General features: G+C 41.0%; 1 protein-coding gene across 9 annotated transcripts in view; it reads right to left on the reverse strand.

Moving 5' to 3' along the window:
* PCDH7 (protocadherin 7) overlaps positions 1 to 13,387 on the reverse strand; it is a 373,651-nt gene that overhangs the window by 102,476 nt on the left and 257,788 nt on the right. The window lies entirely within an intron of this gene.

Raw genomic sequence — 13,387 nt, forward strand, 5'->3', positions numbered from 1 at the left:
TCATTTCATATACAATGCAGTAATAGTAATGTCCAATTACAGCAGCAAATTTTCATATTTGAAAAAAGATCTTTAATCTCAGTATGTCACTGAGAGTCCACTTCCTGGAATAGTTAATTAATTGCAACTACTAAAGTGATCAAGATATAAAGTTCTGTTCTCAATTACACCGTTGTAACTTCAGAGTCAGCCAGTAAAATCAATGGAGTTAGTCTCGAGTTACACTAGAGTAAATGAGGCCAGAAGCTGGATGTTAATATGCACACAAATATCCAGGTATATTTTTCTCTCTCCCCCATCATAGGCACAGCCACCATGCAAAGTGAGAAGTCTCCAACCCCCCACTAAAAGGAATGAGAGCTGTCTCTCCCCCAGTCTCCCAAAACACAAAGACAAAGCGGCACTGGTTTTCCCTCCATTGAAATGTGGGTATATTGTCTGCTGTTGCTATTTATCAGGCATGCTTTAGGAGAGGGGGAATCTATTCACCTCCTGACATGTGCATAACTTCTATTAACATTAACAGTAGCGTCCTCATGCCAAGAGAAGAATAGATCCTTTTATCTTCATATGGGTGTAGTCAGCTTTGTAATGTCAAAAGTAGACAGCTGTTATTTTAATTAATCACCTTCTGATTAACAAGAACAGACATTACAAGCAGTCTCCATCTCCTGTCTCACATCATCATCTAGAGACAAGAGAGAGAAAGGAAAAGAAAAAAGGAAAATAACCTGCACTTCCTTTAAAAAGCAAAAGCTGCAAGACTCCTCAAGAATTCAGAATGCAGAGGCCTACACAGCTGATTGGATCATCAGTGCCCCATATGTATGTGTTGCTCTGTTGATCAGGAAAACTAGAGTCTGACTGCAGAGGGAACACAGCCTGGATGTACGATTACCTTTTGATTAATTTTCCTATTCCCATTGTTTCTTTTTGTCCCCCTGTTAAGCCACAACTCTCTCTCTCTTTCACACACACACACAATCCCTATTCCATGAATGAAAGGGCAGTTGCTCTGACTTTTTTGGGGAGGTAGGGGGTTACTAGATATTTGTTTATTCGTGTTCAAACATATTTCAGTTAAAAGTGACAAGTCATGAGGCTACATCATAACTTTAAAAATATAATAAAATTTAAGCTTGACGTGTCTGTTTCTTAAACATGACCGAGCATACTGATCACATAGAAAAGACACAAAAATAAACAGATTATTTGGTCTTTTTTGGGGATGGTGGCTACTTATAGTACACCAAGCGAACGTGAGCTAAAGTGGTGACATATTTATCCATGTTTAAAACTTACTTATTTCCAAGTTAATAGTTGCTTTAACTGACATAATATTCTCTCTCTGTGCGCCTTTGGATTCTCCACAATAAGGGCTTGTTGTACAGCTTACAGCACTCAAGAGACTGTGGTTTGATTTTCACTTGTCAGGTTGGAAATTGCAACCACAGTAATTAGTAGTGACTGGATTTCGACATGCTAAACAAATTGCTCCAAGTTGGAGAAGTCTGAGTGAAGAAAAATACTGAAAAACTAACTCCAATCCTTTTTTTAAATCCTGCTCATGAGGAAGGTATAAGCATCACTAATCTTACCAATGTAGAGGTTAGTATTATTTGTATTAAAGTAGCACCTAGAGGCCCAAGCCAAGAGTGGGGCTCCATTATGCTAAATGCAGTACATACAAAACAAGAGACAGCTCTGTCTACAATCTCCAATATTACTACCAGCAGCAGAGCTCCACTGGTGGAGAATTTAAGGTCTACATTTTGCAAGCCCAGGCTTTTGACAAAATGGATGTGCAAGGATTTGTTCTGCAAATCAGTAAGGAGTTTTCCCCCTGGACATCAAGTAACTTGAAACATCTATACTGCTTGCAAATCCCTATGGAGTCTGTTGCACAGCATGGGCTCCAGGGCCCTGTGAACTTCCCAAGCTCCCCAACACAGGACTTTCTAATAGCCCTGAATTGACAGGACTCCCCTGCGCATGGTTGCCCCTGGAATCCCTCTCAAGAAGGTGCTAACTAGCACAGAGGGAACTTCTCACACCTGCTAATAATGCAGTCCTAAACTACACATTTTGGAAATGGCCAGGGGCAGAGAGTCCCCAGCACTATCATATCAAGGATTTGGGGGTGGGGATGGGGGAAGAGGGTGAATGGTGCTGCAGAGACCTATATTTTCAGAAGTCATCATTAATTTTTCATTTTTGGAAGTGCTCAAATTGAAATATCTTAAAAGCAGTCTGATTTTTAAAGGGCAGATCTTCAGTGCTTCCTGAATGTTGGGTTCCTTTAATTGGGCACCCCAAGACATTAGTTACTTTTGAAAATTTAGGCTGTGTCCTTTTGAACAGATATTTAGCATTCTTACACCCAAGTCAGCCAAAAAAATTAATCTGGTTTCTACACTGAGCAAACCCTGAAAAACTGATTTCCCATGGCCTCATGCAATATTGAAGTCAGAATTTTTTTTTTGCTGAATAGGCCCCTGAGCCAGAGAAGCCTGTATAAGAAGCTAGGGCTGGATTCTTGAATTAAGCTGCATATTTTAATTAAAATTTACTCTAAAGAAATGGAAAAAACAAACCACAAGAAAGTTCTCCATTGCAACATACAACCCCTCCTTCTACACACCTCAGGACTGCAAGGGGCACTCTCAAGTGAGTGAGTGGGAATTCCTTGCACACTCTGCTCAGTACAAGAGAAAAATGGAAACCCTATGGAGGCCCACTGAAGTCTGCCTGCATATTATAAATTGTAGGATTGGGTTCTACTAGTTTATATTGAACTAGGGGGACAAGGATATGGTCCTATTGTATTTTGAACATCCACTGTTTAAGAAAAATGACAACCACCATGACAATCCCATGTATTCTCACATGCTGTGTCAGAAATGCAGCAAGTACCTTTTTGTTTGTTTTAAGAATTTTAAATGTCAAAAAAAAAAAGTAAGGATTTAGACTGAAATCATGTCTACACTGCTGGCACTAAAGAGGCATATCTATCACAGCATTGCAAGCTGTATAGATGCAGACTAAGTGACTGAAGGGGTTTTCCTGTTGTCCTAGAAACTCCACTTCTAGGAGTGGAGAAACATTCTTCCATCAGCCTGGCTATATCTACAGTGCGGGTTAGGTTATCCTAGCTACGATGCTCAGGAGTGTGGATATTTCACCTCTAAGTGCCCTGGTTATGTTGACCTGAGTTCTAGTTTAGATCAGGCCTTAATATTTTTCAAAGTGACCAGTGATTCTGCCTCAGTTTTTGGATGTTCAACTTGAAACAACTAAAGAAGGCCTCATTTTCAAAAAGTGCTGAGCATCCACACTCAAGACATCTTCAAAAGGGCTTGATTTTTAGAGTTATGCACCCAAAAATTATTAATTACTTTTGAAAATTTGGCCATCGTTCCTGCCATGAAGAGTTTATAATGTATATTCAGTAAGAGACAATAAGTGAAGTTCAGAAATAGATAAAAAAGACAGACAACGGTGGCAATAACAAGATGATAAAAATACACAGAAAAGTATGTACATGTCTTACTGATTCCAATAAGTTTTGATTTTACTGCTGCAGGTGTTGTGTTATCTATGAGAACTAAAGAGGAGAAAAGGTGGCAAAGCAGAAATTAATTTTTAGGGTAAATTTGAATATTGCGAAGGTAGGTGCTTGTCATACAGTTTATAGAAGAATGTTCCAAGCATAAAAGGCCACTTGAAAGAAGACATGAAGATACTTGTGAAAAGAAAAGAAAGTTATCATCAAATCTGGCATCATTAGCAGAGGATTGGTGGCTTTATGGGGATGGTGCAAAAGAAGACCACATCAGAGAAGAGGACAGGAGTTACACAAAAAGACCTTTGAAAGCGACACAGTGGTCAGATTGGAGTTCTAATTCTTGTGAGTTTTTTTGTCTTTAATGTTTCTGGAGGATAATAGTTGTTTTCAAGAAGATGACATACTGTTCCACATTCATTTTAATGTCACTGCAATTTTTTCTTGCACTTTGCTTAAAAAAAAAAGCATTGTTATTGAGAAGAAAGGAAAGTTAAGGAAATGTGAGCCACAGGAGTGGTGGTTGCAAGGAATACTTAGATAATTACAGGATTTACATTAAAGAGAAGGGTGTGTCATACTGTGTGACAACTCTGCTGTGATATTGTTAGTATTACAGTATTACTTGATATGTAGGGCTAGATTCACAAAGGGGACTTAGGGCATTGCAATGGTTAGTGTTCCTACACCTGACCTAACCACACAGTAGAACTCATAAAGCCTGAGTCATAAAATCATAGAATAACCCAGTTGGAAGGAACCTCAGGAGGTCATCTAGTCCAACCCCCTGCTCAAAGCAGGACCAATCCCCAACTAAATCATCCTAGCCAGGGGTTTGTCAAGCCTGACCTTAAAAACATCAAAGGAAGGAGATTCCATCACCTCCCTAGGTAACGCATTCCAGTGTTTCACCACCCTCCTAGTGAAAAATTTTTTCCTAATATCTAACCTAAACCTCTCCCACTGCAACTTGAGACCCATATCCCTTGTTCTATCATCTGCTACCACTGAGAACAGTCTAGATCCATCCTCTTTGGAACCTTCTTTCAGATAGTTGAAAGCAGCTATCAAATCCCCCCTCATTCTTCTCTTCTGCAGACTAAACAATCACAGTCCCCTCAGCCTCTCCTCATAAGTCATGTGTTCCAGTCCCCTAATCATTTTTGTTGCCCTTTGCTGGATGCTTTCCAATTTTTTCACATCCTTCTTGTAGTGTGGAGCCCAAAACTGGACACAGTACTCCATCTGAGGCCTCACCAATGTTGAATAGAGGGGAATGATCACATCCCTCGATCTTCAGGCAATGCCCCTACTTATACAGCCCAAAATGCCATTGGCCTTCTTGGCAACACGGTTGACTTATATCCAGCTTCTCATCCACTGTAACCCCTAGGGTCCTTTTCTGCAGAACTGCTGCCTAGCCATTCAGTCCTTAATCTGTAGCAGTTCATGGGATACCTCCATCCTAAGTGCAAGACTCTGCACTTGTCCTTGTTGAACCTCAAATTTCTTTTGGCCCAGTCCTCTAATTTGTCTAGGTCCCTCTGTATCCTATCTACCTCTCCTCCCAGTTTAGTGTCTTCTGCAAACTTGCTGAGGGTGCAATCCATGCCATCCTCCAGATCATTAATGAAGATATTGAACAAAACCTGCCCCAGGACCGATCCTTGGGGCACTCAGCTTGATACCGGCTGCCAACTAGACATGGAGCCATTGATCACTACCTGTTGAGCCTGATGATCTAGCCAGTTTTCTATCCACCTTATAGTGCATTCATCCAGCCCATACTTCTTTAACTTGCTGGCAAGAATACTGTGGGAGACCATGTCAAAAGCTTTGTCAGGTATGTAGGCTGCCTATACAATGCATGGAGGGAGTTAGGCACCTAAGACTGGGATTCACAAAACCGAGGAGGAGAAGCAGCTCCCTTATTACTACTGGACTGTAGAGTCAGTCTCTCTCACTCATCCACTGTACATTTAATTATTTATGCATAGTGGAACAGCTTCAACAAGAGAGATTGAGGAAAACCCATATCGGTCTCACCTCACAAGGGAAAAATCCCTTCTCAGAAGGTAGCACGGGAAATTGAACTGGGTTCTACCCATTCCAGGTGAGAGCTACTGGGCTAAAGGTTATAAGGAAGGTCCTCATTCTGCTCGACTTACACACATCAACTGTTTTGGACTCCTCAGGTGAGATAGGAGGTAGAACGCCTAGTTTTAGACTCCTGCTGGTTCTTAGGCAAGAGATAGACATCTGAGCGCCTGCCTGAGGCAGCAGTGCACATGGCCACTGGCAGAAACTTAGGGGCCTTTTGGACCTTCACAGCAAAAATTTAGGCACTAGGAAATTTAAGCACCTCCAGAGTTGGGCAACCATTGAGTATGGGTTTTGTGAATGCCAGTGATGCTCAGTTGTGGCCCTTAATTGCCTAACATGAAGTTAAATGTGACTCTGACATACACTGATAAATAATATTTTTAAACCCAATATTCCCAAACATTAAAACATTAAACATTACTAGTATATAGTATATAGTAGTAAATTGTAGCTTGACCCTTAGTACCTGGAGCTAGGTACTCCTGTTAAATTGCATATACACAGCAGTGGTGGTTATTAAAAAGTACAGTAGCAAGGAAGTCATTAAAGTGTGAAATTACAGCAGCAGTAGCTAAAAATTTAATACACAGTCGCAAAGGAGAGAACATTACCAGCAGGAAACCTACTACAAGAAGCTTTAGTTTTCTGGGGGGAAATATCTGCATGTAATTCTGCAATAAAGAGAATTCATACTTCATCTATTTAAATAATCTGTCAGATTTGCCATTAAGAAGTTGTGTAGTTCTGATCGTGTTCAGCCCTGTGCATCACCAATTAGGTGCACAGAAAAAAGGGGGTGTTTCCCATACCTCCTATTTGCATGCTACCCCAAACCCACCCACAACAGCAATTTCATTTAACAGGTATACTATTTGCATCCTGGCTACCCATTACAGTTCATATGAAGAAAAGTTCAACACCCAAACACCTTTAACCTCTGTTAGTCCTTAGCTGCATGCTTCTGAATTTTAACTTATTAGATCTTGTTAGATCCATCATTCTAAGATCAATAGATATTTAACATTCATCAGTCTAAATAATGTCAGGGATAAACACTATTCAGTCCCTGTGTTTAAGACACTGGAACTGGCATTAGTATTATAATACTGTTTGTTGTCTCTTTTAGCAACAGATAAAGTTCATAACTAATCAAATTAGCTTCTAAATTACTGATGCTAAACCGTAAGTAATTGGAATAAAGTGAAATGTTCACAGATATATTTTTCAATTGTTCTTTTTAATGTGCTAGCCACATCAAATGGGAGGAAGTTATATAACTCTAGAAACATTTTTGGTTTTTTCCCCCTGTGGTTTCCTACTAGATGCCTGCAGTTACAGAACTTTGAGCTGTAATCCCGTCTGATCTTATACACTAAGAACTAGTATGGCTTGGTGCCCCATAGTGGAAGACGTCCAAAGAAAGACGATGTGTTTCATGAAGTGGAGCTAGTGAGTCAATAAGCGGCACTCTTCTCATTGAGTGATGACTGAGCAAGTGCCCCAACATGTTTCTAGCAGTTGTACATTCCTGCTGTAGCTTTCATATTTCTCATGTGGTGTAAAACCATCATGCTGACCAGTTGTGGGCATGAAAAATGTAAGAACACTTTCCAGAAGACCAAGTTTGTTAAAACCTGGTGTTCTGAAAAACTTCCAGTGGGTAATTTACATTCCGCTCATTTAAAACTCCCTCAGCAGTTTTGCTTATGCTATATTCTCTACTTTATATCCTGCTAATTGTGACACACCGGCTAGCTTGCTGTCTCCTGCCCCCATAGCACATGAATATATTAGAGGGCAGAATCTAGTCCACAGCTGGAAGTGAGTTTGTCGAGTATGAGAAGTACTTTGGGATCCTTCTGGCTGAAACTTTGTGCTATATAAAAACCACTTGTTATCTTTTATAGTACTTGTTTAAAAAACAAGGTGGTCTAATGTTGTTACATCAGATCTTAGTCACATGCAGTGATAAAAGAAAGGATGCATCCCATTAAACTACTTATGGAAAGCAGCAGCACCTGTGACAAAGAACCAAGCTTCTGCCATCCTCTCTAATTAGCTGTTCTGGGAAGAAGCAGCTTTCAAAGTAAATTAAATCTACAAGAGGCTGTTCAAGCTTCAGATCCAACCACAGGGACAGTAATGCAGGTGACACAGGAATTTGCTCAATTTTCTGTACATCTGTTCAGCTTCCCACTGTTTCATGCCATGCTAGAATAAACAGTATTCCATTTCTCTGCAGTAAAACTAGCATACAAAACTCAAATGATAAAATGCCTTTTACTGCAAAGTAGTACAGAATAAATTACACAGAGTATTTTTTCAGAATAACTAAATCTTGTTTGATACCTGATGGTGTTGATCCTACTTATGGAATATTTACCTTCTGCTTCTGGAATTCCATATTTTAATGAGTGCCTTGCTATTTTTCACTAACCCCCACTGCTTTGTACTGTACATGAGGTTTAAAAGAAATGGCAGGAATTAAGTGTTTCCCTTACCACATATCAAATACATTGGTACCTTATCAGTATGGATGTTTTGGGTAGGCGGAGTTAAATAATAGTACTTATGTATAATTATGTTTCAAGGTAGATGTTAAAAAATACAAAAAGCAAAATGATAGAAAATCCATTATCTTTCCAAACAAGTCTGTTTAAAAAGGTATTCTAGTATTATTGTTTTCAAATAGGATAGGATTAAATCATCTTCTCTCTTGTATATTTCACTTACATCAGAGGGCTAGACTGTGATGCCCACACCCTCTCCTGTGCCCCAACCTGCTGTCCTGAGCCCCCTCCTACACCCAAACTCCCTCCCAGAGCCCGCACTCCGCATCCCCTCCCGGGCCCCTTCCCCCTGCTGGCCCTGTGCCATCTGGACTATAAACCAACTTTCAACGAACATGAGAAATGCCAGTTTATAGGGCTTTCCAGTTGGTGAACTGACGGATAAAACAGCTTTTACTATATATAGGTTGAAGCAGAGAAGGGAGTGCATCCTCAACATCTCCCATGCAGATGGGTAGGAGAGGACAGGAACAGATCTCTTCCAACACACCAGCCAGTGTAACTTCACTGGCACAGCAGGAACTCGTGAAGGCCAAGACTATAACAGGGTTCAAAAAAGAATTACATAAATTCATGCAGGATAGTATATTAGCCAGGATGGGCAGGGATGGTGCCCCTAGCTTCTATTTGCCAGAAGCTGGGAATGGGAGACAGGGGATGGATCACTTGATGATTGTCTGTTCTGTTCATTCCTTTTGGGGCACCTGGTATTGGCCGCTGTCAGAAGACAGGATACTGGGCTAGATAGACCTCTGGTCTGACCCAGTCTGGCTGTTCTTATGTACACTGTTCTAGGCAAAGGGCTGGCCCACGGTATGCTCCCAAAGAGCAGGAGGGATGTGGGAGGCAGGTCATGACTTTGAATCCTGCTTCCTGGTCTGTTTCCAGAGCAGCACAACTACATGCTGCTCCATGCCTAAAATAGATTATAAAAATAACAATCTTGCCCCTGACATTTGGCTGCTCTTATTTTGTATTCTCTTTTGTAAGTATTGATCTACTAATATCCCCTTAACAGCATTGTTTGACATAATTAAATTATGCAAGAGGTTTTCAACACATTTCAGGAAATAAAACTCAAGAATAACAAGAAAAGGATTGCAGAAGAAACTGGAATGGTTAAAAGGATGAATTTTCGAAGACATGAATTAGCCTGACTGCCTATTATCCTCCTATAGTTAAGTCCTATTTTCACAAAATACATGAACATACATAACATTGCTACTTTTTATCCTCTAGACAATAGAACGAGTCTATTTACTAGATCAGTGGTTTCCAAACTTGTTCCGCTGCTTGTGCGGGGAAAGCCCCTGGCGGGAGCTTCGGGAAGAGCAGCCAACGCGTCCCTCATCCTGCGCCGTTTCCAGCAGCTCCCATTGGCCTGGAGCAGTGAACCCCGGCCACTGGGAGCCACGATCGGCCAAACCTGCGGATGCAGCAGGTTAACAAACCATCCCGTCCCACCAGGAGCTTTCCCTGCACAAGCGGCAGAACAAGTTTGGGAACCAATGTACTAGATGAATGTGTATTAATGTGTATTAGTATTGCATTAATGTATTATATGCATTAGTTATAGGAATGTCCTTTTCCCCCTAACTAACACTGTTGACTCAATGCAAATAAGAAATCATTTTTCCGTAGATATGTTTTACTTTGTCCTATAAACTCTTTAGTGTCACATAATCACAAAAAGTTCCCAAGTCGAAAAAAGTTAAGTGAAGCTTCAGTTGGTTGCATTGTTATTTGTCTAGGGTCTCATTCTTTTGTTTAAAAGGTCTCACAGTTAACTTTCAAGTAACATTTCAATACATAAGAACAAAGAAAAATATGGTATCTCACCCTGCTAGATTGAGTTTACAGCATTAAACTGTATCTACATTGGTGTTGATATAAACTTGATTTGAAAACACCATTTAACTAGCTCAATTGAGCTAATTTGATTAAGAGGAAAAAGGTGCTTCCTGCCCACACTATACAAGGCTTTCACATATAACCTAAATCCCTTCATCATCTGGGTTGCTGGTGTAGTGGATGGGGAGAAACTGTAGATGTGATAGATCTGGATTTAAGTAAGGCTATTGACAGTCTCACATACCATTCTCTTAATGAAGCTAAAGAAATATGGTCTAGGTTAAATTACTATCAGGTGGGGTGCATAATTGCTTGATAGATCGTACTCAAAAAGCAGTTATCAATGGTTTGCTGTCAAACTGTGTGTATGTGTGTCTGTGTGTTGGAGTGGGGGGAGAGCAGGAGGGAAATGTATTCAGTGGGGTACTGCAGGGGTCTGTCTTGTGTCCAGTACTCTTCAATATTTTCTCTAATGTCTTGGATAATGAAGGGGAGAATATGCTTATAAAATTTGCACACAACACCAAGCTGGGAGGGGTTGCAAGCACCTTGGGAGATAGGATTAGCATTCAAAATGTCCTTGAGAAATTGGAGAACTGGTCTGAAATCAGAAAAATGATATTCAGTAAAGACAGGAGCAAAGAATTACACATAGGCAGGAAAAATCAAATACACAACTATAAAATGGGAAATAAGTTTCTAGGCAGTAGTATTTCTGAAAAGAATCTGGGGGTTATAATTTCTCACAATTTGAATGAGAGTCACCATAATGCAATTGCAAAAAAGGTTAATATTCTGGGATATATTAACAGGAATGGTGTAGGTAGACACAGGCGATAATTGTTTCATTTTACTCATCACTGGTGAGGCCTCAGCTGCATTAGTGTGTCAAATCTGGGGCAACACACTTCAAAAAAAGATATGGATAAAGTGGAGAGAGTACAGAGCATAGATTTTAAAGATCTAGAAAACGTTACCTATTAGGAAAGGTTAAAAAAAAACAAAATAAAACAATAAAACTTATGCTTAGTTCTGAGAAAAGATGACTGAAGAGGGAACCAGTAACAGCCTTCAGACAAAGGACATTATAAATTATTCTCTATTCCTACTGAAGATAAATCAAGTAGTAATCAGCTTAATCTGCAGCAAGGAAAATTTAGGTTAGATATTAGGAAAAAAAATTTCAAACTACAAGTATAGTTAAGCACTGGAATAAGTTTTCACAGGAGATTGTGGAATCCCCATCATTGGAAGTTTGTAAGAACAGATTAGACAAACTGTCAGGGATGGTTTATGTATACTTGGCCCTGCCTAAGTGCAGAGGACTGGATGAGATGACCTCTCAAGGTCCTCTCCAACCCTAAATTTCTGAAATTTTATAAACATATTTAATACCCTCTCTTCAGAAAAAAGCTTTGCTTTTTATAACAATATCGCATTGTGATGTCAAAGAATGAATTCCATCAAACTTTCCCTACCCAGATTAATTTGCAACACAAAAGTAGACTTCTAGTGGTTATGTTAGCGTCTGTTTCTTCTGTAAGTGTGAAACTGACACATCATGAAGAGAGATGATGTCAAGAGATGTCAAGAGTAACAAGAAGGGTTTCTTCAGGTATGTTGGCAACAAGAAGAAAGCCAAGGAAAGTGTGGGCCCCTTACTGAATGAGGGAGGCAAGCTAGTGACAGAGGATGTGGAAAAAGCTAATGTACTCAATGCTTTTTTTGCCTCTGTTTTCACTAACAAGGTCAGCTCCCAGACTGCTGTGCTGGGCATCACAAAATGGGGAAGAGATGGCCAGCCCTCTGTAGAGATAGAGGTGGTTAGGGACTATTTAGAAAAGCTGGACGTGCACAAGTCCATGGGGCCGGACGAATTGCATCCGAGAGTGCTGAAGGAATTGGCGGCTGTGATTGCAGAGCCCTTGGCCATTATCTTTGAAAACTCGTGGCGAACGGGGGAAGTCCCGGATGACTGGAAAAAGGCTAATGTAGTGCCCATCTTTAAAAAAGGGAAGAAGGAGGATCCTGGGAACTACAGGCCGGTCAGCCTCACCTCAGTCCCTGGAAAAATCATGGAGCAGGTCCTCAAAGAATCAATCCTGAAGCACTTAGAGGAGAGGAAAGTGATCAGGAACAGTCAGCATGGATTCACCAAGGGAAGGTCATGCCTGACTAATCTAATCGCCTTTTATGATGAGATTACTGGTTCTGTGGATGAAGGGAAAGCAGTGGATGTATTGTTTCTTGACTTTAGCAAAGCTTTTGACACGGTCTCCCACAGCATTCTTGTCAGCAAGTTAAGGAAGTATGGGCTGGATGAATGCACTATAAGGTGGGTAGAAAGCTGGCTAGATTGTCGGGCTCAACGGGTAGTGATCAATGGCTCCATGTCTAGTTGGCAGCCGGTGTCAAGTGGAGTGCCCCAGGGGTCGGTCCTGGGGCCCGTTTTGTTCAATATCTTCATAAATGATCTGGAGGATGGTGTGGATTGCACTCTCAGCAAATTTGCGGATGATACTAAACTGGGAGGAGTGGTAGATACGCTGGAGGGGAGGGATAGGATACAGAAGGACCTAGACAAATTGGAGGATTGGGCCAAAAGAAATCTAATGAGGTTCAATAAGGATAAATGCAGGGTCCTGCACTTAGGATGGAAGAATCCAATGCACCGCTACAGACTAGGGACCGAATGGCTCGGCAGCAGTTCTGCGGAAAAGGACCTAGGGGTGACAGTGGACGAGAAGCTGGATATGAGTCAGCAGTGTGCCCTTGTTGCCAAGAAGGCCAATGGCATTTTGGGTTGTATAAGTAGGGGCATAGCGAGCAGATCGAGGGACGTGATCGTTCCCCTCTATTCGACACTGGTGAGGCCTCATCTGGAGTACTGTGTCCAGTTTTGGGCCCCACACTACAGGAAGGATGTGGATAAATTGGAAAGAGTACAACGAAGGGCAACGAAAATGATTAGGGGTCTAGAGCACATGACTTATGAGGAGAGGCTGAGGGAGCTGGGATTGTTTAGTCTGCAGAAGAGAAGAATGAGGGGGGATTTGATAGCTGCTTTCAACTACCTGAAAGGGGGTTTCAAAGAGGATGGCTCTAGACTGTTCTCAATGGTAGCAGATGACAGAACGAGGAGTAATGGTCTCAAGTTGCAATGGGGGAGGTTTAGATTGGATATTAGGAAAAACTTTTTCACTAAGAGGGTGGTGAAACACTGGAATGCGTTACCTAGGGAGGTGGTAGAATCTCCTTCCTTAGAGGTTTTTAAGGTCAGGCTTGACAAAGCCCTAGCTGG

This window comes from Dermochelys coriacea, chromosome 4 (genome assembly GCF_009764565.3).
Source record: "Dermochelys coriacea isolate rDerCor1 chromosome 4, rDerCor1.pri.v4, whole genome shotgun sequence".
Lineage (NCBI taxonomy): Eukaryota > Metazoa > Chordata > Testudines > Dermochelyidae > Dermochelys > Dermochelys coriacea.